The sequence below is a fragment of the Balaenoptera physalus genome (genome assembly GCF_965194825.1).
Source record: "Balaenoptera physalus genome assembly, chromosome: 8".
Lineage (NCBI taxonomy): Eukaryota > Metazoa > Chordata > Mammalia > Artiodactyla > Balaenopteridae > Balaenoptera > Balaenoptera physalus.
Window position 1 is genome coordinate 49,845,740 of NC_138887.1, and position 23,579 is coordinate 49,869,318.

At 41.4% G+C, this 23,579-nt stretch overlaps 1 protein-coding gene across 1 annotated transcript in view; it reads right to left on the reverse strand.

The window, feature by feature from the left end:
* The window catches only part of LOC309665899 (uncharacterized protein), a 561,943-nt gene that overhangs the window by 196,168 nt on the left and 342,196 nt on the right, over nt 1-23,579 (reverse strand). The window contains exon 6 of the mRNA XM_082472769.1: nt 9,359-9,671. The gene's annotated coding sequence lies outside the window, so the exon portion shown is untranslated. The remainder of the gene's footprint in view (nt 1-9,358; nt 9,672-23,579) is intronic.

Genomic DNA, 23,579 nt, shown 5'->3' on the forward strand with positions numbered 1-23,579 from the left:
GATACAGCCACTATGGAGAACAGTATGGAGGTTCCTTAAAAAACTACAAATAGAACTACCATACGACCCAGCAATCCCAATACTGGGCATATACCCTGAGAAAACCATAGGTCAAAAAGAGTCATGTACCAAAATGTTCATTGCAGCTCTATTTACAATAGCCAGGACATGGAAGCAACCTAAATGTCCATCGACAGATGAATGGATAAAGAAGATGTGGCAGGTATATACAATGGAATATTACTCAGCCATAAAAAGAAATGAAATGGAGGTATTTGTAATGAGGTGGATGGAGTTAGAGTCTGTCATACAGAGTGAAGTAAGTCAGAAAGAGAAAAACAAATACAGTATGCTAACACATATATACGGAATCTAAGGGGAAAAAAAAAAAAAAAAAAAAGTTCATGAAGAACCTAGTGGCAAGACGGGAATAAAGACACAGACCTACTAGAGAATGGACTTGAGGATATGGGGAGGGGGTGGGGTGAGATGTGACAGGGTAAGAGAGTGTCATGGACATATATACACTACCAAATGTAAAATAGATAACTAGTGGGAAGCAGCCGCATAGCACAGGGAGATCAGCTCGGTGCTTTGTGACCACCTAGAGGGGTGGGACGGGGAGGGTGGGAGGGAGGGAGATGCAAGAGGGAAGAGAAATGGGAACATATTGTATATGTATAACTGATTCACTTTGTTATAAAGCAGAAGCTAACACACCATTGTAAAGCAATTATACTTCAATAAAGATGTTAAAAAAAAAAAAAAAAAAAGACAAATTATGGTACCAAAGTCAGAAATTATTAAAGAAAAAATGGACAGGTATGACTACACAAAAGTTTTAATCTTCTATCAAAACCCACCATAAACAAATTTCAACATCAAACAATAAGCTGGAAAAATACTTTAAACATATATAACACCAAAATGGGCAAAGACTGAATGGACAATTTACAAAAGAAGAAATACGAATATTCATAAACAATATTCTCAATTTCACTATTGAGCAAATAAATACAAATTAAAACAAGATACCTATTTGACTAAAAAATTAATGAAGATTAAATAAAATGATAATATCTGTAGCCTCACACGTTCGTAGAATGTCTATTGTTCCTGAGGGATCTATGAATGGAGACTGTGTTGTTGCTCCGAACAGCTACCCCCATGTCTAGCGTGAGCTGGCATATAGGAGTCGTTCAGTAAATATTTATTTAAATGAATAAATGAATACTTCTTAATGTCTTTGTGGGCTTCAGGAAACAAGTTCTTTCAAAAACTTTTTTTTTTTTTTAGGTGTGTTAGTTTCTGCTTTATAACAAAGTGAATCAGCTGTACATATACATATATCCCCATATTTTCAAAAACTCTTGATGTAATTAATATGGTGTTTTTGGATGGCATTTAGATAATAACTACCAAATGTCTTAAAAGTTTGTATATGTTTTGAATAGTGCAAACATATATGACACAATTTGCCAAATAGGCCTGGCTTACACATCTATTATCCTGTATAGTGAATAATAGTACCCCATTCACACTCAGAGGTCCTGGTTGGGATGATAAAATATATGGTCAAAATACTCAGCAATTGGATACATAATTATGAATGTGTGTTACAAAATCTTTTTGAATTTAATCTATTTAGAGTTACGTATAATTATAAAAAAAAAAGGAAGTGATTAAGTCTAAGAAAAGAGATCATTTAAATCAATGTTTGTCATCACTGACTGAATATTAGAATGACCTGGGAAACTTTAAAACACTGATAGCCAAGTCCCTCCTGAAACTGAATGAATAAGAACCTCATAAAGTAAGGCTTGATCATTAGTTTTTTTCATAAGCTTTCCCAGTGATTATAATGTGCAGTCAGAGTGAGAATCACTGTTTTAAATGATCTAAAGCATATCTCCACAAAGTAGAATATTCTGTAGTATAGATACTAAGGACGCTGCTCTTGAATTGTATTGATTAACAGAGAGAGAGAGTTGTAATACATTAGCATAAAAAAGTAACAAAGTAGCACGTTCTTTAGAATCTCGTTTTATTTTAAAAATATGTATTTTTATTGTGGTAAAATAAAGATAAAAGTTACCATTTTAACCATTTTTAAGTGTACAGTTCAGTGGCATTAAGTACATTCATATTGTTGTGCAACTAACACCACTATCTAAAAATAATTTTTAATTAAATTTAAGCATATTTCATTATACTCAACATATATTATATATAATCATATATAGTTGACTTTTATACATAAGAATAAATCTCAAAGGATAGATACCAAAGCTTAAATGTGACTATGTGTACATTTCTTCCTTTTGCTTGCTTTTGAATGTTCTATTTTTTTATAGGTGATATATTGCTTTCATGTTAAAAATGCTAATTTTAAAAATGTAGTAGGATAAAATGTTTCCCTCAATATACTTAAACGTATATACTTCAGCCTTGCTTACACAGAATTTAGCTCAATATAGGACATCTTTGGGCCCAATCCACCAGTTTCATTTTTGAGAAGAACTTCAAAGTCTCAGCTATAACGTGGTCCCCATGGAGGAATCCTAGGACAGTTTTACCAAAGACTTAGTCAGAGTGGCCATCACCATCCAGAAATTCACTGTGTGGAAAACAAATAAAGAACTGCTGGGGGGCTTCCCTGGTGGCGCAGTGGTTGAGAATCTGCCTGCCAATGCAGGGGACACGGGTTCGAGCCCTGGTCTGGGAAGATCCCACATGCCGCGGAGCGACTGGGCCCGTGAGCCCCAACTACTGAGCCTGCGCGTCTGGAGCCTGTGCTCCACAACAAGAGAGGCCGCGATAGTGAGAGGCCCGCGCACCGCGATGAAGAGTGGCCCCCGCTTGCCACAACTAGAGAAAGCCCTCGCACAGAAACGAAGACCCAACACAGCCATAATAATAAATAAATAAATAAACAAATACTTAAAAAAAAAAAAAACTGCTGGGGGTAAAATCATCACGTATGATAAAATATGGAGTTATGCTAATTTGACCAATTCTTTTTAAAATCCAATGGTTGGGCTATAATTTCGGCAGAAAATTTCTTTCTAAGAATTGTACTTTGTCTGTAACACTTGTCCTGATCCTGTAAATCATAACCAGATACTAGGTTATCTCCCCTAATGTTAAAGGTAGAGAGACGGTGAACTGTATGTCTGTTAAAATATTTCCCTAAGTTTGAAGGCAGGGACTGTTTAAGAACGTGTTAAAGTTTCTATCCATTAGGCTTGCATGCTGAGGAATAAAATATGCCTCATCCGGCCATATTTCTGTTAAAGCCACTACAGGTTTATGGGAGTGCTAAAATGGTGCAGCAAACATGGAAATTAGTGTCACCGTCTTGTAAGATTCTTTATATATTGCTCATATTTTCAGGAAACATATGATGGTTATTTGGCACTTTCAGATAAGTAGGTTTGTTTTTCAAAATTTGAATTCCTGTCAAATCCACAGCCAATCCATCAGTCCGCTTTTCCACCTCGCCTTTCATAGACAAACACCGTTAAGCACTTCAGAAATATCAGATTAACATTAATACCCGATGGATTAGAAACCAGACAAAAGTGGGCTTAGGCAAACACTGCAAGCGGAGTCTGAAGGTAGGTGTACATCATATCAGTTTCCTGCAGGGCTCAGCTCTCAGAAACTTGAGGGGCAAGAGGCCCATTTAAAAATATTTGCCACTTTGATGAGCCTTCGGGCACTGAAAGCGTCTGCAGACACACCACATAGCTCACTTAGGACAGCCTAAGAAACTCTTTACTGAGAGCAGCTCAGGTCCTGTGTTCCAAATAGAAAATTTCTTTTCTTCCCTTTGTCCTTCTCAACGTAACTTCCTTTCTTTCTCCCTTCCCCCACGCATTATGGCTAGGGCTGCTGCTCTATGATGCAATGGGAAAACCCTGCGGCTAGCACTCCAAACATACTAAAATCATTATACACTTGACAGGACAATGACTTTGGCTTATAGGTGTGAGGAAAAAAGAGCCCATCATAACAGCTCTTTAACACACAAATGGATACAAGGTGAAAAGGCAGCCAAGGCACGTGCTTGCCGCTGGTGTCACTTGGGGTCTGAGTTTATGATTTGCAACATGCCCGAGGCATATGTAGACAATAAAATTGTAGCCACGAAGATGCCTGAAGACTATTTACTCACATAAAAATCCCCCTAAGAAGTGTTCATCTGCCTTCTTTGAAAGTTTCCTTGCCCAGTCTTCTCTGAGGCACAAGGGATTCGATTCTTAGCATCTGTGATAGCCTCTTTGCTATAAAACCTAAATTTCCCCAGAGCACAGCCTATTTTCTCAAGCACCTTTAATACACTGGGTCAAGCTCTTCTTTTTCTTCTTCCTCCTTTTTTTCTTTTTTTTTTTTTTGAAAAGCTCTCAAGGACTCTTACTGGAGTTTAGGTCATTAAAAATCCCACAGATCATTATTCCTGTAGTCTAAAAGGCTGCTCAAATCAATGGCAAATTATTTCCATTTTCAATAGTTAAGAGTCGATGGGCTTTTAGAAACAGAAAGTGAAATCATTCATGATTCTAAGGTAGAAATTAATGATGTAGTTGTTTATTGCCCTAAACACTGATATGTGAGCTATTGCTACATTTTAGATAAGAGAAATCTCTACTCCATCACTACTGGAGGTACTACAATGCCTATTCTGCACATTTTCTGTGTGAAAATTTTCATGAGAAAGGTTATGTAACTGGTCACTCCTTTTGTTTTCCCTTGCTATAAAGGAATGAAAAAAGACTTTGTTAATTTCTTGGCAATATTGCATCATTAGTCCTGGCAAAGTATGGTTTTATGGTTTTCTTACCTTGCTTTCCTCCATTATTTTAGTGACCTCATTAGTGATTTATTATAAGAAGACAACATGCTTTGATAGCAAAATCAAGAGAAAAGAAGTCAGGATGCTGAATTGCAACTTGATTTCACTGCAGAATGAAGCAAATCCTTTCCTCTCTCTGGCTATCAATTCTCTTCTAGAGGCTGTAAGTTCAGTGGTACCAAGCTCATCCCCTGCTCAGTTATTCAACCAGCTGTTCTGGAGCACGGTGGAGAGCCAGGCGTCTACTTGCTCACTCAAATCCAAAATAGAGTTTGCAAAATACACATACTGAAGTGTGGTTGTTTTACTAATCAATGATTCCTTACTCCATGGGTGTGTCTCATGCTTTATACGCTACTCTAGCTGGGATGTCAGCTCTTCAAGCCTAGAGCAGATTCACAGCCACATATTAGGTGCTTAATAAATAGCTATTGATTCAATAAGCTGAACTGAGAAGACAGGAAGGGAGAAGGCTGCTGGTTGTAGTAATAGCAATAGTAATAACGAGTAAGAGAAGAGAAAAGAAGGTGTAACAGGAAAAAAGTACAGCTACCTGTTTCAAACTCAATAAAGGAAAAGAGTCCTAAACAACCTCCCAACCCTTGAAGGGTCAATGTTTTAGAGAATATATAATAATCTGGACACCACAATGAACTTTCTCCATCTTTTATTGTAAAGATTTTCTTCATGCAATATTACTCAACCATAAAAAAGGAATGAAATAATGCCATTTGCAGCAACATGGATGGACCTAGAGACTATCATACTAAGTCAGTCAGAAAGAGAAAGACAAATACCATATGATACCACTTACATGTGGAATCTAAAATACAACACAAATGAACTTATCTACGAAACAAAACAGACTCACAGACGTAGAGAACAGACTTGTGGTTGCCAAGGGGTGGAGGTGGGGTGGGGGAAGGATGGGTTGGGAGTCTGGGGTTAGCAGATGCAAACTATTATCTACAGAATGGATAAACAGCAAGGTATTTTAAGTACATTCCCTGTACTGTATAGTACAGGGAACTATATTCAATATCCTGTAATAAACCATAATGGAAAATAATATGAAAAAGAATATATATGTATAACTGATTCACGTTGCTGTACAGCAGAAATTAACACAACATTGTAAATCAACTATACTTCAATAAAATAGATTTTTTTAAAAAAGATTTTCTTCAATGAATATTTGTGGTCCTTAGTTACTTGGAAAATTAAACTAACGACAATCATTATTTTTAATAGGCACCTGAAAGACATAAAAATGCCCATGTTAAATATGCATGGAACTCTGAAATCTAAGCATAAATGAAGGCAGCATTTGGGTGGAATCAGCTATGCTCCTCAGCTCCTGTCCTCTTCATTTATTCAGTTCATTCATTTGTTCAAGCACACTGATTCAGTACATACTTATTAAAATCCAGCTACAGGCAATATCATGTTCAGGGTGACATTCAGAAGAAATTTCCTCTGCCCTCCGAAAAATTACAGTCTAGTAGAGATGAGGCACATATATACAATGCTTACAGTACAAAGCCTTGTGTGAGACTGGCAGTAAGAATAGTTCAAACCAAAGGCTATAGATATTCTGAGCAGGAAGAGATCATCCTATGAGACTGAGGCAATCAGAGAAGGCTGCCTGACAGAGGCAGCATTTAATTGGTTCCTCAAAGGATACACAGGATTTCTATAAACTGAGACCGAAGGGACGGCTCCTAACACATTAAATCAACATTTATTGATCACCAAAAACACAAACATGCTACGGGGGATACACGGATTAAAAAGACATGACCCCTGACCTTGCAGGTTTATGACAGATGTAGAAATGGAACCAACTAACTAAACAGGAGGGCAAAACAGCATAAGAGCTATGGCAAAGGAATAAGCAAATGCCATTCCTGGGGGAGGAGCAGCACAAGTAAAAGTCTGCAGGTGAGGAAGCCAAAGCCAGTTGGAGCCAGGAGTGGACTGATGGTGCCCAGCTGCTAAATCCACTGGTGGGTGGAAACCAGACTTCTCAGAGACCCCAGCCATGCGGTCAGGTAGATGCTTTCACCTGGCAGAGTTAAGAATGGGGGGAAGCAGGGTACTGGAGTGAGGGAGGACCTATAGGGCAGGGGATAGGAAGAAGGGGAATAGAAAGGGCAGAACAATGGTCTACAGCCCCACTAGAGAGTCTCAGTGCTGGAACTCTGAGGCAGTGTAATATAATAGCCTAACTACACGTCTGCCTTCTTTGACAGGCTGGCCATGACCCTGAGGACTAGGTCCTTGCCTGGACTGTTTGCCCTTTACCACTAGGACGCCACTTTGTGCCTAGAACTTGATATAAGCTGACCAAACATTTTCTGAACAAATGAAAGAATGAACGAATGAGGTGGAATCAGCCCTTCTCCTTAGCAATATTAGACTCCCGTGGGACTCAAAGGATCCAGAAAGATCCCTGACTTCCTTCAAACATCTCCTGGCCAGCTGTGCAGTACATTTTATTTTACTCCCTCAGACTGCTTAAAAGTGGATTTGGGTCCACTTCAAATTGTTCTCTCTCTTTTAAGATGCAAATCCTTCTAGAAAGCACTCTTGTTTTGTAACTCATTTTTTAGTTAGATAATGTCTCTTCTGTCCTTTGGGGGAGATCAGTGGCCACTGACAGAACTGTGTTTTGATGGATTACAGACAGGAAATGAAAGGCAATTTTGGATCTCAGGTCCTCAACAGGAGGGCAAAGCCTCAGGACGGGACTCAAGGACAGGGGAACTCCTGGCACTGATAGGGCTGGGCCTCAGACTAGTTATTTGGGGCAAATGGACTTCTTCTCTGGGTTATGAGATGTCGAAGTCCTCATATATTTAAAGGTTGTGAGCTAAAAGCCAGTTTGTAAAATACTGGGTGGTAAGAGAATCCCTGGCTTGATGATGTGAGCACCCAGACTTCACGCTTAAGGCGTCAGAAGAAGAAAGCCAGGTTGTCCCAGACGTGATGTAGGAAAAGCGCATGGCCGTTCCCACCCCCGGGGCCAGCTGAGGTTGGGAGTGCTTGGATGAGTGAACCTACAGTAAAGACCACCCTAGAAAACACTGACTAATTTTTTTAGTGTCTTTTACACCTGAACCTGGTAGAGATATGCTGGGGAAGGGGAAATATATATGAGGCCTCTTCCTTTGACATTAATTATGAGGACCTTTGGTGACTCAAGGGTGGCCATGTTCATAATTTAGACCTGACCATATGAGGTCCACAACTTATCTCCCTTCATTTTCCAGAAACTTCTAGCTTCCTTTTTCCAAGAACCTTTGATCCCTCTCTGTTATAAACATTACAGTCTACTCATATATATGTGTGTGTGTGTGTATGTGTGTGTGTGTGTATTTTTTAAAAAATCAACTTTCCTTGAATCGGCAGCTTTTCTCTTGCCAGTATCTTATTTTTCTCTTTCCACTTCCAGCTAAAGTTCCATATTTTTGCCTTCACTTTCCCCTTCCAACAGGCTCTTAATATTAATCTCAATCAGCTGCTTCCGCTCTGATGTTTTTCTGTGCAAAGGGCACTGATGATGTCGATCAGCATTTGTCCTTGCTCCAGGGCTCCTCCTTCATGGTCTTCTGTGTTCAGTACTACTCATCTTTCGAAAACTGATTCCTCTTTTGGCTTGCAGAACCCCACACTGTTCTGGTTTTTCTCACACTCTAAGCATTCTATATTTTTTGTCGTTTCTTGGTCTTTCCTGCTCCCTTAACAATAGGCGTCGTACTCCAAAATTCAATTTGAGGATTTCTGCTTTTCTTGTTTTTCATTCTCTCTAGCAATTTATGTATTCATCATTTCAATGAAGAAAGCTCCTAAATCTGTAGTTCTTCATCATTCTTTTTTTTTTTTTTTTTCCATCATTCTTTTTATCTAAGTGCAGTCCTGTATTTTCATCTGTCCCGAGAGCATTTCCGTATCAGTATCTTGCAGTCAGCTCAAGATTTTCAGAACTAAACAAGCTCTTCTTTCCAACATAAATATTTTATCAAAAAGTTTCCTTTTTACTTCACCAGGTTCAAAATCCCCAAGTCACTTGTACAATTCCATTCACTATTTAGTTTCCAAATCCTGTCAAGTCTTCCTTTGAAATGTGCTTCTTTATGTCTCTTCATCCCTCACATTCTCACCGCCTTCATCCGAGCCATGGCCCTTATCAGCTCATTCCTGGATTACAGAAGAAGTTACCTATCTGGCCTCCCCGACCCCAAGCCCCCTCCTCTCCAAACTCACCTTCATGCCATTGCCAGACTAATCTTCTTGAAATGTCACTTTCATCTTGTCACTGTCTGCTCAGAAGCCTTCAATAGCCCTTTAATCATACAAATGTGAGCTGAAGGAGACCTTGGAGTTCATCTCATCCAACCCCTCACTTTACAGACGAGGAAACTGAGGTTCAGCAAGAGTAAGTGGTTACTCAAGGTCCCCATTAATAAACCACAGAAGGAGGATTGAAAGCCAGGCTTTTACCTTGAAGGCCAGTGCTCTTTCTACTTCAACAGTATTTTCCAAACTTCCATTCACATACCACCTTCAGGACCACATCTGGATGCTGCTTATAGCACTTCTTATTTCATACATTGTTAACTGTTCTGCTCCTAAAAAAAAAAAAAAAGTATATCTATATATATATATATATATATATATATACACACACACAAACACACACACATATACATATATACATACATACATATATATATGTAAATGTTATATCTTCAGGACCACATCTGGATGCTGTTTATAGCACTTCTTATTTCATACATTGTTAACTGTTCTGCTCCTAAAAAAAAATATATATATATATATACACACACACACACACACACACACATATATATATGTAAATGTTATATCACAGCTGTAAAAGGAAAACCATTATCACTTAATGGAATTAGAAGTAGAAGATAATCTTAAAATTAATACAATGGGGATACAACCATATTATTAACTCATAGGTGATAATTTTGCCAACCAAAGTTTCTGTTCTGGAGGTCTATTTTCTCTTCCTCTTACAAAGGAAAATTAAAATGTAGTAGAGAGATGGTAAAGTCTTACTAGCATAACTAAAGGAATTGAAAGGGGAAAAACTTTCTCATAAAATGATTCAATGTTTCTTAATGCTTAGTGTCTATCTATGCCTAAAATTGTCTTCTGTGCCACATGTTTAGAGAAACACAACAATTCATAAGGCTTCCTTTTTGCTACCATTACTTTGCTGAATAATCCAATTCTCATTGACTTCAGCCTTTTCTAAATTCTACAGCATATTCTTCAAACTAAATTTTGGAGTCATTTATCTACTCTCACATATGATTCAGTAATTCTTTCGTGTGTTAATTTCATTCCCCTAACAACAATGTATGCTACTTGAGGGCAGGTATCTTTTCTTCCACGGCTTCCCTGTCCCGGCAGACCTGGTTTTGTGCTAGGCACCCACGAAGTCGACCACTGAGTCCCTTAAGATGTTCACCACATGGTAAGTGCTCAGAGTGACGCTCACCAATGTTCTGCATATTTAAACATTATCAAGAACCTTGGGTCTTTTCAATGGGAGAGGGCCCACCTGTTATATTTTCTGCAATAGACAAGAACTTTCATTAATATAATCATCGTTTGCCTCAGTAAAGCATAGTAAAGGAGGAACTGTTTGTAGTGAGATCATCAATAGTTAAGAGGCATTGCTAGTAATATATAATAAGTAAAAGAATGATGACATTAAAAATCACTCTCCAAGCATTTGGTTCAGGGTCAGATTTCTATAGGTGGAAGAAGACTTCAAGGTTACAGATTATCTCATTTTGCAGGTGAAGAAGAGACCCCAAGCTAGAAGGTGACATGCTTGGCATTTCAAAGCAATTTAGTGGCAGAGTTTACAGTCAGCCTCCTCACTCCACAGTGAGCCCAGATCCCACTTTGCCTGAGATAGTCCTGGCTGAGGCCCCATTGTCCCAGCCTCTCCCTACTTATATGAACACGTTCACCCATTTAACTACTCAGTGCAACATTCGTTCTCCTGAATTAAAATAAATAACATGTTTATTTCTTTTTGCACATTTTTATACATTAATGTTCCTCCTAAAGACTTTGGGCTTTGCTTCTAAACCCCAAACGATCAGTCAATGTCAGGGAAACAAACACTATTTTTCTCCATTTATATAGAGATTTTCTATATGTACTGCTCTTCTGAGCCGTTAAATTTACATGAGCAACAAATGAATTTTCGACAACACCATTTGGCTGCTTTAATAGAAATAGAGGTCTAGTGTGTTATTACTGTTACTATAGAAGGTGAATGACCTGTTACAATTAACAGGAGAACTGTTCACCAGAATTTATGGATTTTGTTCTTTTTAACCTAATGAGCACTGCAGCGTATTATCACTTATATCACCCTAGATTGCCCAATCACCCTGCATAATATTACTTCAATCCATTTTGAAATAGGCCCAAATTGTCATTTTTTTTTGTTGGAGTAATGATCAAGTATTGATGTTTCTTGAGTTCATACAAATGGCTACAACCTCCTTGCACGCAGCCTGGTCAATAGAGTCTGATGTTCACATTAGGGATTTGGAAATCAATGTAGTTTTCCTGTTATTCTTTTATGATTAAATCAATTGAAGTTATTTACTCATAGCAGAAAATATGGGTGATTGCCAACCCTATGGCTTAGTGAATTGCTTTCTCACCACCGTTGCCCTGTAATGAGAAGGTACATATTCACTTCAGAGGTTGACTAAAACCTGTTCATGTATAGCAGCAATTTGAGATGCAGAAAGTGTTTATTATGAAAGGCTAAGAGTGTTGAATGCCAAAGGGCATCTTTATCACTTGGCATTGCATTAGCATTGACAAAGGAGGGAAACACGCCCAGAAAACCCTTCTGCATTGGGCAAATGGCGCTCAATTATAGAAGCTAAGCCCAGCAGCAGCCAATGGGTGTTCTTGCCACATCCTTTCTGGTATACGCTGTTATGCAGAGACCCTAGTTAAAGACAATGGAAATGTCAATTAAGCTGAATGGACAGGGCCTATTTGTTGATGGGTTTTCTCTCTCTAGCATGTGGTGGGTGACCTACAGTGTTTCGATGTGAGAATAAATAATGGCTTGTATAACATGGGTTGCATTTAATGTGCTTGAATGCAAAATAGTATAAGGGAAAAAGCAAATGGAGACAGCATTGGAGATGGCTGTGGAGGGGGGAAGAGGCCATGCAGGGAAGCTGCATACAAGTGACATCACTTGCAAGCCGAGAAGAAGGTCATTTGCTCTTATATTCTCTATCTGAAGTGAGTAACAAGCAAACAACAGAAGAATCATTTCATTTTTAGACCAGTTCTGTGCAACCAGCTGCACTGGACCATGGTGATGCCAAGTCCTTTATAGTTACTTGATCTTGTCATCATGTTTGATGAGAATAGTGCAAAAGTGGGAAATACGAGTTGTTTTGGCCAAGTTCTCCTAAATGGTCTGGATTGCTCTTAATTTCTTTAACTTCTTTCCTCAATAATATCTCATAGAAGAAGAAAAATAATCACTCTGACAAAACCTTATCAGAAATTTGACTTTAAAGATTTGCAGTTTGCTTTTTAGGTAACAGTAATGAAATAATCCATATTTTTATGAGGGAGGTCCTGGTTGGCTGGGGTAGGGATTCAGGGACATCTGGCTGGGAAGGCAAACATTATCTTTCCCCCACCTATATGCAAACACTAATTCACTGAGAGAACAAGGGGCTTCTCTGAAAAGTCCTCAAGCCGTGTCTATGTTTGAGGTTCCAGAACACAGGCATGTCTTACTACCTGGAGTAGGGTGGAAGGTGAGGAGGAGAAACATGAGTCAAATTGCAAAGGAGAACTCTCTGAGCCACTTAAGAAAGAAGACAAGGGAAGAAAGAAGACAAGGGAAGAAAGAAGACAAGGGAAGAAAGAAGACAAGGGAAGGGGGGTGGGGAGGCATGATGGCTGGGACCTGGCCTCCGTTTGTATTCCTCCAAGGAGAACACGGTTCGGGAGGGGCGCATGCTGGTTTTCCCTGAAACTTTCTATGCTCCAACCAGCTGGCACATGCACGTGTGAAGCAGAATGGCACGGCCATGAAGGACGCATGTTCTACAGCCATGTTCCAGGTCCACCTTTCCTCCCTGTCGACCTCCGGCTATTCTTCACTGGTTTGTGCTTCCGTTTTCTTGTCTGTAACATGCGGGTGGTAGTAATGGAAGGTACTTCACAGAGTCTTTGTGAACATGAAATGAGTAAATGCATGCAAAGTGCATTTAGAACAGTGAGTGATAAGCTCTCAGTAAATGTTAGCGATTATTACTGTTATTACCCTGGAGTTATCACTATTGCAGATTATAGGTAAACAGAAAGAAGCCCACTCATACTTCTTAACACTTCAGGGTACTGAGCTCACTGCCGTGGGCCCCTCCGAGCAAAGCATAACACACAAAGGGAAACAGTGAGTCCCCTCTCACAGCGCCACTGAGGCGAGGCTGCCTTCAGCCCTCTACACTTGGGATCAAAGTAATAACAGCAGTGGCCATGGCGGCAGGGCACTGTCCTGAATTCACGAAGTAGAGGGGGATCCTGGGTGGGCTTCTGACAGCAGCGGGAGTGGCAACAGTGAACCATGGCTCATCTGTGGCCAAGCTGCGGCTCCACGGGGATGGCTCAGAATCAGCTGGGGAGGAGGCGGGTGATGAGAGATGGCAGTGGGGTCATAAATGCAAAGTTCTCTCCGGAATGTTCAAAAAAACTTGCAGGGAGGAGGAGGAAACTCAGCGGGTGGGATGGATCAAAGTTTTAAAGTAACCTAGATGTGGGCTAAAGATCTAGAGAAATCTGGGACTCAGTCACGAGGAGACTACAGTGAAGCACCACTGGGAGGCCCAGGGTTGTCTGAGTTACATGTTATGGGGTTTCTCTGGGGTTATTTGAATCCTGGCTCATGCACTTGTGTACCAGGGATTAACCACTGCTCCAGAGATTAGAGCTAATTGATTTGGTTGTTGAAACTCCTCCTCAGGCATAGAAAGTGCTTGTCTGAATACTCAGGAGAAAAGAAAATACCTGATAGCCTTCCAGAGCTTGCCGAGTGTGTCAATTTTCCTTCTATCTCTAGGAAAATACAAGGAAAGGAGAAGGGTTCCTAGAAAATCATCCTTAATTCCTCTACATTGGTTAGAGAATTTCCAAGAGTAAACCTTTTTCTGGAGAAAATGAAGCAGCTGGTGGCAGGTATGGCTTAGAATCCTCGTCTGTAATGACAGCCCCCCTCTGCCTTGAACCTGGCCATGTCCCTGACCCTGAGCGCGCCCTCTCGTGGGGTGGCATGGAGAGGAAGTGCATTCAGCAAACTAAGGAAGAAGAAAGTACTGGAACACTGGCTGGCACAGGTCACACAGAAGGGCCAGCATGGCCGGCCTCAGAAGGAGAAGGTGGTAGGGGGAGGGCCTGACGCCCGTGCAGGTGAACCAGGCAGACGGGATGAGAAAGGACAGGTTAGTCAGGTGTTCATACGTATGGCCGGCCTCGCAGGTGTTGTCCTAACACCTAGCAGCAGGCAGGGGGCAAGTCTCCCCAGGCATGGTGGTTAGAAACCTTGTTTCACAAGGGCCCTGCCACAAGACGTAGTGTAGGTGGTGCCAGCCTTGAATAAGTCCCACTGTTAGCCCCAGAACCTGCTGTGGGGCGGGCTTGCAGTTTCCCAGAGGAAGGGGAGGCTTAAGAGAGAACCACACTCAATCACTACTACTGTCAGTGGCTTAAGAGAGAACTACATTCTGTCTGAAAGAGTCTCAAAAGTTCCTGCCGGTCCTTCAGTGCTCAAAGCAGCCAGCCACTGCATCTCTCAGAGTTCGGTCCAGTGCAGTTAGAGGCCGCTGTGATTAGAGGAAGCAACTCCTAGCCCCAAAAGCAAAATGCTGAGACTCAGTGAAACAAGCCTACTGCCATTTTGTTTTTGTTGCATCCAAGAGAGTAGTTTCCTGGGCTTCCCTGGTGGCGCAGTGGTTGGGAGTCTGCCTGCCAATGCAAGGGACACAGGTTTGAGCCCTGGTCCGGGAAGATCCCACATGCCGTGGAGCAACTAAGCCCATGCGCCACAACTACTGAGCCTGCGCTCTAGAGCCCGTAAGCCACAACTACTGAGCCCGCGTGCTGCAACTGCTGAGGCCCGCGTGCCTGCAGCCTGTGCTCCATGACTAGAGAGGCCACTGCAGTGAGAGGCCCGTGCACCGCAATGAAGTGTAGCCCCCGCTCGCCACAACTAGAGAAAGCCCACGCGCAGCAACGAAGACCCAACACAGCCAAAAATAAATAAATAAAATAAATAAATTTATTTAAAAAAAAGAGTAGTTTCCTGGTGGATCAGAGTATTGTTTCCTGGTGGACCAGAGTATTGCCTCTGGGCTTTCTGGGAGGGTTGAAGGATGCAAATGGCACTGTCTCCTCCCAAATGGCTCAGGTAAATCTGGAAAAAATTCCTGAAGGAGAATCTGAAAAATCCAGGATGCCCGTCAAACAAAAGGAAGAGGGAAGAGCATGGGACCAGCTAGACCTTTGTCAGGCAACCACCATAACTTACAACCTCAAGTGAAACTTGTATTGAATTTTGAATCAATACTCTGCCTTCCACAATAAGGAATGGGGGGAGGGGGTACTCTAAACAAGGTCAGGGGCCACCACCTCTTGCTATGTGGAATCCAAAGACCAGCCACAAAGTCCACTGAAAGATGAAGAAGATATAACTAGAGATGAGGGCTGTGGAATCAGCTTGCCCCTTTTGCCTAACCTCAATCTCTGATCTTCTGCCTTGGCAAAAGCAGTTGCCAGCCTCAGGATACCCAGGGGCATGAGAGAACTCCCTGGAATCAGCGGAAACTTTGTCCAGGACACCGACAACCTCAGAGGATGAAACTGTGACCAGGTAAGGGCTGAGGGCAGAGGCAGCCTGAGAGAACTGCCCTGGTCCAGAGGGGATCGAATTCCTGAGGAAGGGGAACCTTGGTTCTAAGGAGCCTTGGCTCAGTCTGATTTACCAGCACATGCAAGACAGCCCAGAGATTCTTGAGTAGTGACAGAAGTCCTGCAGTTACCAGATGGGAGATAACATGCTTGAAATTTGGGCTTTCAGGTCAATTACCTTAAACAACAGCTACTCATAGTTGAAGCTGCGCAGGGGGCAATGGAAGCATGGAAGCAGGCAAACTGGCATTGTGGTCTCTACCAGCGTCGTCCCGTGGGGGGCAAACCTCCCGGAGAGATGCTTCTGAACCCATGGGGAGAGGAGCCCACAGCATATTCGTCAGGATTACTCGTGAAACCATAAACTCAGCACTGTCCAGGCTTCTCCTCCTCCTGTAGCCTCATCTGGCATTCCAGGTGCCAACCTCCTCCTGACCTATGGAGACGGAAACAGAAAAGCCAGGAGTGCTGGCCCCTGCAGCCAAATGTCATGCATTTCCTGTTTTATCTGGTGTCTACTGCGGAAATATACGAGGCAAACGGAAGGGGCCATCCTACTTCTCTCCCTCCTCCCTTCCCCTCTCTGTCTTCCAATAAATGCTTATTGTGCAATGACTAGGTACCTAGTCGTACCCAGATCCTAGATGCTTCCGGTCCAGGAGTAGAGGTTAGACGCATACATAAATAACCCTATTACAAGGCCAAAAGGGATAAGAGCTGGTACATAATGTGCAAATGGTGCCCAGGGTTTTCAAATGCAGGCCCCCATATGCTTTCAGTTCAATTTTCAGTTCTTTTTCAGCTACCTAGGGATCCATTTAGTACAAAGCCAGGTAAAAATAATCTAATGGCCCCATTATGGTTTGAAAGAGTTGTTGAGTCCCATTTGGTCACTTATAGAATTTAAAAACACATAATAAAGCCATAAAAGTGGCAGATCTCCTTTTTGAGCATGTTGTGTTTTTGGGGGTTTTTTTGTTTGTTTTTTTGGAGGGGGGAGAGGCATTCTTACATGGTTATATATCTGCAAACATTTTTTTATCTGGATGTCTATCACTGTGTGTGACTCAGGATGCAGTCTTCAGGGATGCACATGCAGGATGATGATCTCAGCCCTCCAGAGGCTCTGGCACCCTTTAAGGGAGCATCAGTGCTGGCATGAATAGCTTCCTTCTGCAGCTGGGTTGCAAGGGTTCACGCTGTATAGGGATATAACTTACTGCTACCTATGTGGTATTATTGCTAGTGCAATACACAAGGTTGGGAAAGTGCTTTTGGGGGCCTAAGCTGAGTTAGGGTAGTTTGAAGACTCAGAGATTTTATAATCTGGTCATCTATCTAGCTGAACACCTAGCACATTATCTGTTAACACTATTCAGAGAAGGAAGCAAATGCCTGAGATCTCATACCCAGGACGACCTGCGCACCAGTGTTCTGTCGGAAGCTGGTGCATTCCTGGCGCTCGTCCTCCTATGCAGGTGAGCAGAGGACTGGCAATTTCCTCTTGGCTGAAGGAGACAGTTACAGGGATTGGGCTTCCGGGTCTAAGATGCACCTGTTAGGAAGGTAGAGTTGAATAAACTGAGCTTAGCCGTACATGCGTTATCAGAAGCAGCTTACTTAAAACGTAATGAGAGCTAAACACCATAGTTTCACAGGACTGTAAAGCCCAAACCTTCTTGCTGATTCCTTTTTAAAATGCTTCCAGTATCCTCCCAAACAATAAAGGAGTCTGCACTGAGCAATAAGTCAACCTGGACAGCCCAGCAACACAGTGCACAAACCAGCATCCATTACTTTGGGAGGAAGATCCCAGGTATTTAATACCCTATTCCTGAACCAGAGCAATTAGAATTAGGTTTACTGGTAATAATAATGGGACATCTGAAACGCTGATCATTGAGAAAGAAGAACAGTTCAAAAATTTTTAGTAAATAGCTTTCCCAAAGCATTTCCTTTTACATTTCTGAAAGACACTAGCAGCTCTTAAAAGTTTAAAAATAATGAACTTGATCTGTCTTCTTCCCTGAACCTTTAGGTTCCTAAAGTATTTTTATTAGTTTCCTATTGCCACAGTAACAAATTACCACAAAATTATGGGTGTAAAGCAACACAAATTTATTCTCTTATAGTTCCAGAGGTCGGAAGCCTTAAGATCAAGGTGTCAGCAGGGCAGCCTTCCTTCTGGAGGTTCTAAGGGAGAATCCATTTGTGTGACTTCTCCAGCTTCTCAAAACTGTCCACATTCTCAGCTTGTGACCCCATATCACTCAACCCTCTGCTTCAGTCTCAGCTCCTTCTCTGACTCCTTCCCGCCATGCTCTTGTCTGGACACCGGTTGGTTACATTGGGTCCATCAGATAATACAGGGTAATCTTCTCATTGCAAGATCCTTAACTTAACCTCATCCACAAAGTCCCTTTTGCTACTTAAGGTAACATATTCACAGGTTCCGGGGATTAGTACATGGACATCATTGGGAGGCTACTATTCAGTCAGCCACAGTATTTTATCCTGAGGAATATTTCTCATTATAAATGGGGATCTTGGTGGCTTTTCTTTTTTCATATTCAGGCTGTGTTATGATATATTTACCCATCTGGAAATTCAGCCACAAAAGTGGCATGGTCATGTGTCATCTCTCTCTAACCCTCCCCACCAAACAACTGAGAAAAAGCCATATATATATGGTAGGTTGCTGGACATAATTGCCTCAAATGTGTTAGAGTATACAATTCTTTAGGTTATTTACATATAATTATATAAGCACATAATTTGTTGCTTTTAATGTAATCATCACTGCTAATTCTTGAAAACATAACAGCTTCAGGTTTATAAATCAATCATGTTATGAAGTTTCTTATGCCCTATAACATAGTTTTGTTCCAGTTTATCATATTTAGATTTTTAATTTGAAAAACATTGATGACCATTTTGAAGTGGAGAAGTTGCATCTTTTTTTCTTCTGAACATAAAAGATTTATGAGTAAACTAGTATTTGGGAAGCATAATATAATTTTATGCTTTTAATGAAAGGTGTGATTAGGCATTGGAGTCAGGCATGCCAAATTTCAGTCAAAAGTAAAATTTATGGCTGCGTGTTAGGTCCCTTAAAACCGGGGCGTATAATGGAAATCGTGACAGGTGCTTAATTATAACGATGCTACTCAATGTGGATATAATAAATATGCTAAGCTAGTTCATAAAAAACCTGACGCAGCCTAGAAACCTGTGGGTAACATGAACCGTCACCAAATGGCCACATCTTTTGAATTCACTTTAAAAGCAAGTGGGAGGGCTTCCCTGGTGGCGCAGTGGTTGAGAATCTGCCTGCCGATGCAGGGGACACGGGTTCGAGCCCTGGTCTGGGAAGATCCCACATGCCGCGGAGCAGCTGGGCCCGTGAGCCACAACTACTGAGCCTGCGCGTCTGGAGCCTGTGCTCCGCAACAAGAGAGGCCGCGATAGTGAGAGGCCCGCGCACCGCGATGAAGAGTGGCCGCCGCTTGCCACAACTAGAGAAAGCCCTCGCACAGAAACGAAGACCCAACACAGCCAAAAATAAATAAATAAATTAATTAATTAATTAAAAAAAAAAAAAAAAAAAAGCAAGTGGGAAGGGAGAATGCCTCACAGATTCCACTCAAGGCTGCTCCTGACTCATAGCTCCATGACATGGGGACTTAAGAGTCCAACAGAAAAGGATCGGGACAGCATCTCTCAGCAGCACGGAGTCTTAACTGTGTCTCCCATTGGTCTGAAAAGGTGATCTCTAGAAGAAGTCAGTCTGAGTGAGCGTTTGAGCAGGTGATGTTGTCTGACTGGCAGTAGCCATTTGAAAACAGTAAACCTGCTGATAGAAGTTTGCAGAGGGCCAGTTGGAAGGGGATTTGCAGTAACTCTGTCAGCAGGCAATAAAGGTATGAGAAAGTGCCAAAATATGTGAAGGTAAGCGATAGGGAAGTGATCTCCACACATGCCTGTCAGGACCCCCAAGAAATCGGTGAGCCTTTTGCTGTTAAGACTTGTGTTTCCCATTATGGGTGAAAAGAGACAACATTTAGTCAAGTTCAGAACTGGAGGGCTGCAAAAAAATCAATAGAGGCCACATTTTATTTCATGGAAATGACTTAATTCCACAGTTGATAAGAGAGCACAAGATATTGGGTGGCAAGTTAAGTAATCCTGGACGAATTCTGCAGAGCAAACTCTGCTGGACAAGTCAGTGTGGTGAGAGAACAGGAAAGGAAATTGGATCATGGCACTAGAGAGCTGGAAGGGATTACAGAGCACTTAGATGCATGCTACTCAAACTTCAGTGTGCACATGAATCACAGAGAATCTGGTTAAAATGCACATTCTGATTCGGTAGGTCTGGGATCGGGCCTGAGCTCCTGCATTTCTAACAAGCTCCCAGGTGATACGGATGCTGCTTGTCTGTAGAACACACTTCAAGGAGCAAGGATTTAGAGAATTCCCAATATGGGATTCTTGCCTCTTTAGGGATCCTTGAAAGAAAAAAATAAAGTCAAGTTGCTTTCAAAAAGCTTAAGTGATGTTGGGTATTTGGGTATTTCTTTTATTCAGAACAAGATAGTAAGTAAATGAAGATGCTGAATGACTGTATGTGGTTGATAACTCCCTGAGATTCTGGCCTCAGACTGCGCATCTTTCTACATTCTAACTATATGCCCTCAAGTAATTTTCAGAACTCCTTCCTGCCTCAGCCCCATCATCTGTAAACAGCGACTGACAATAAAACCTACCTGGCAGGATTGTGGGAGGATTAAATCAGTTAATATATGTAATATGCTTACAGAGATACCTGGCCCAGTGCAAGTTCTCAATCTGCATTAGTTCGTGTTACTGTCTGATGTGCAGGTTAGTGGTGCTTTGGTTTTGATTTTTCAGAAAAACAAAGTCATTATTTTTTAATTCATTCAGAATGTTAAACCACATCTTCAAATCTAGGATACAATTTTCATATTAAGAAGTAGGGAACCTTTCAGAAGGAGGAAGAAAAACCCAGGAGAGCTAAGTTTCTTGACCAATGCACACAGCTACTTACAAAAACAAAGCTAGAATCTGGTTTCAATCCCTGGTTGAAAAGTATAGAAACAGACCAGGACCCTATGGGGCCTTCCCAGGACAGACTCCCATTCCCCCATGTCTTCCTCCTGCCTTTTGTCTGTAGAAAAACTTTAGCCAAAGAATAAATTTAATCAGAGAAGTGAGAAAATGCAGAAGCAAAGGAAAGCAGTCAAACAAGACCAAATAATAGTTGAGTCATTCATTAAACGAAGTCAAGGACATTTACTTCCTCCTCAAGGGCTATAAATAATATTCTGAGCCATAGCCTTTGAGCTGTTTTGTAGATACTGGAACCCCCATCAGGTGGAAGAAGTTAACTACGTGACAACCAGATTGTAGCCGTGACATAAGCTGCCACAATTCTGAGAACTGGCCTCAAAGAACTGGGAACAACTCAACCCTGGAACTAAAGACTAATTGTACTTAAAATAATCAAGATGATGCTGGTCAGATCATCACAGGACTAATTTCAAGATGGTTGTCAGAACTAACAGACAGATGAGACATGTAGCCCCCCTTCTGCCTGTACACCCCTGAAACTCCCCCTTTAAAAGCTTTTGCCCCCCGATCAGCAATGGAGAGTTGGCTTTTGGACATGAGTCTACCTTCACCCCTGGTTGCCAGCCTCCTGAATAAAGCAACCTTTCCTTTGTACTAACACTTGCCTCTCAAGTATTGACTTTCGAGCGGCAAGCAGCTGGACTTTAGTTTGGTAACAGTATCTCTTTTTTGGGGGGAATTTTTTTCTTTCTTTTTTTAAAAAAAATTTAAATTATTTTTAAATTTATTTTTTGGCTGCGTTGGGTCTTGGTTGCTGTGCGCGGGCTTCCTCTAGTTGCGGCGAGCGGGGGCTACTCTTCGTTGTGGTGCGCAGGCTTCTCATTGCGGTGGCTTCTCTTGTTGCAGAGCACGGGCTCTAGGTGCGTGGGCTCAGTAGCTGTGTCTCGTGGGCTCTAGAGCGCAGGCTCAGTAGTTGAGGTGTACGGGCTTAGTTGCTCCACGGCATGTGGGACCTTCCTGGACCAGGGATTGAACCCATGTCCCCTGTATTGGCAGGTGGATTCTTAACCACTGTGCTACCAGGGAAGCCTGGTAACAGTATCTCTTAACTCTAAAAATACTTTCCAAAGCTTTCCAATAACTTAATCATAACAGTAGGTGAAATATGATTCACGGTCAAACTTCTTAAGCAAGTGATGTTATTTCCATTTTCGCACCATTCACTCTCTTCCTAAACTACAATCTGGCCCCACCATAGACAAACCCAATAGTCTAATATCAATATTCATTCTCCTTGGCCCAGTGTTGCCACATCCATCTATTATTCATTTTTTTTCTAAATTACACTTTTCTAACTGTGAACTTTTTAAAAATTGTGTTGAAATACACATTATGTAAAGTTTACCTTTCTAACCATTTTTAAGTATACAGTTCAGTGGCATTAAGTGCATTTATATTGTTGTGCTACCATTACCACAATCCATTTCCAGAACTCTTTTCATCTTGCAAAACTAAACCTCTATACCCATTAAATAATAACTCCCCTTTCCCTTCTCCCTCAGCCCCTGGCAACCACCACTCTATTTTCTGTCTCTATGAACCTGACTACTCTAATAAGTTATTTCATATAGTGGAATCATACAGTATTAGTCCTTTTGTGACTGGTTTATTTCTCTTAGCATAATGCCTTCAAGTTTCATTCATACTGTAGCATGTGTCAGAATTTCCTCCCTTTTTAAGGATGAATAATATTCCATGTATATAAATGCCACGTTTTGTTTATCTATTCATCTGTCAATGGACACTTGGGTTGTTTCCACATCTTGGCAGTGTGAATAATGCTGCTATGGACATGGGTGTACAAATTCTACCTCTGAACTTTTGCACACACCATCTCCTCCCCTAGGAAACACCCTTTTTCTTCCTCTCCACTGATTAGATTTCAATCAAAATGTCAAAGTCTGGGTTCAAATAACATTGCCTGAAGTTGTCCCAGACACCTCTGATAGCAGGTATTTTGGAGAATGCTCACTTGGCACTTATCGTACAGACCAGTGGTCCCCAACCTTTGTGGCACCAGGGACCAGTTTTGTGGAAGACAATTCTTCCATGGATGGGGGTTGGGCGATGGTTCAGGCGGTAATGCGAGCTATGGGGAGCGATGGGGAGTGGCAGACGAAGCTTCGCTCACTTGCCTGCAGGTCACTTCCTGCTGTACGGCCTGGGGGCGTTGGGGACCCCAGGTATAGACCCTCGTTTTCAATTTATCTTTTCTTATGTGAGTGTTTCAGAAGTTTTTTAAGGCAAGATATAATGGGAGGTTTTTCTCACTGTTTGGCTGGTTGGTTAATAGGTTACTATAGAGCTTGGTTTAGTGATTTTCATAGAGTAGGTATGTGATTAATCAATGTTATGGAGATGATCATGAGGAGGAGGATATAGAGAAACAGGCAGAGAATTAGCAGAGACTATTTTCCCACTGGTTGCACATCTGTATGGTTGTTGAAGATTTAAGAGTAACAAAAATACTCTCACTTAATCTTTCCTAACTTTCACATCTTTTTTGATATGCATTACTACAGCACTAATAATTGCACAAAAATATGTATGTAGGGTAAGTATAAAATGG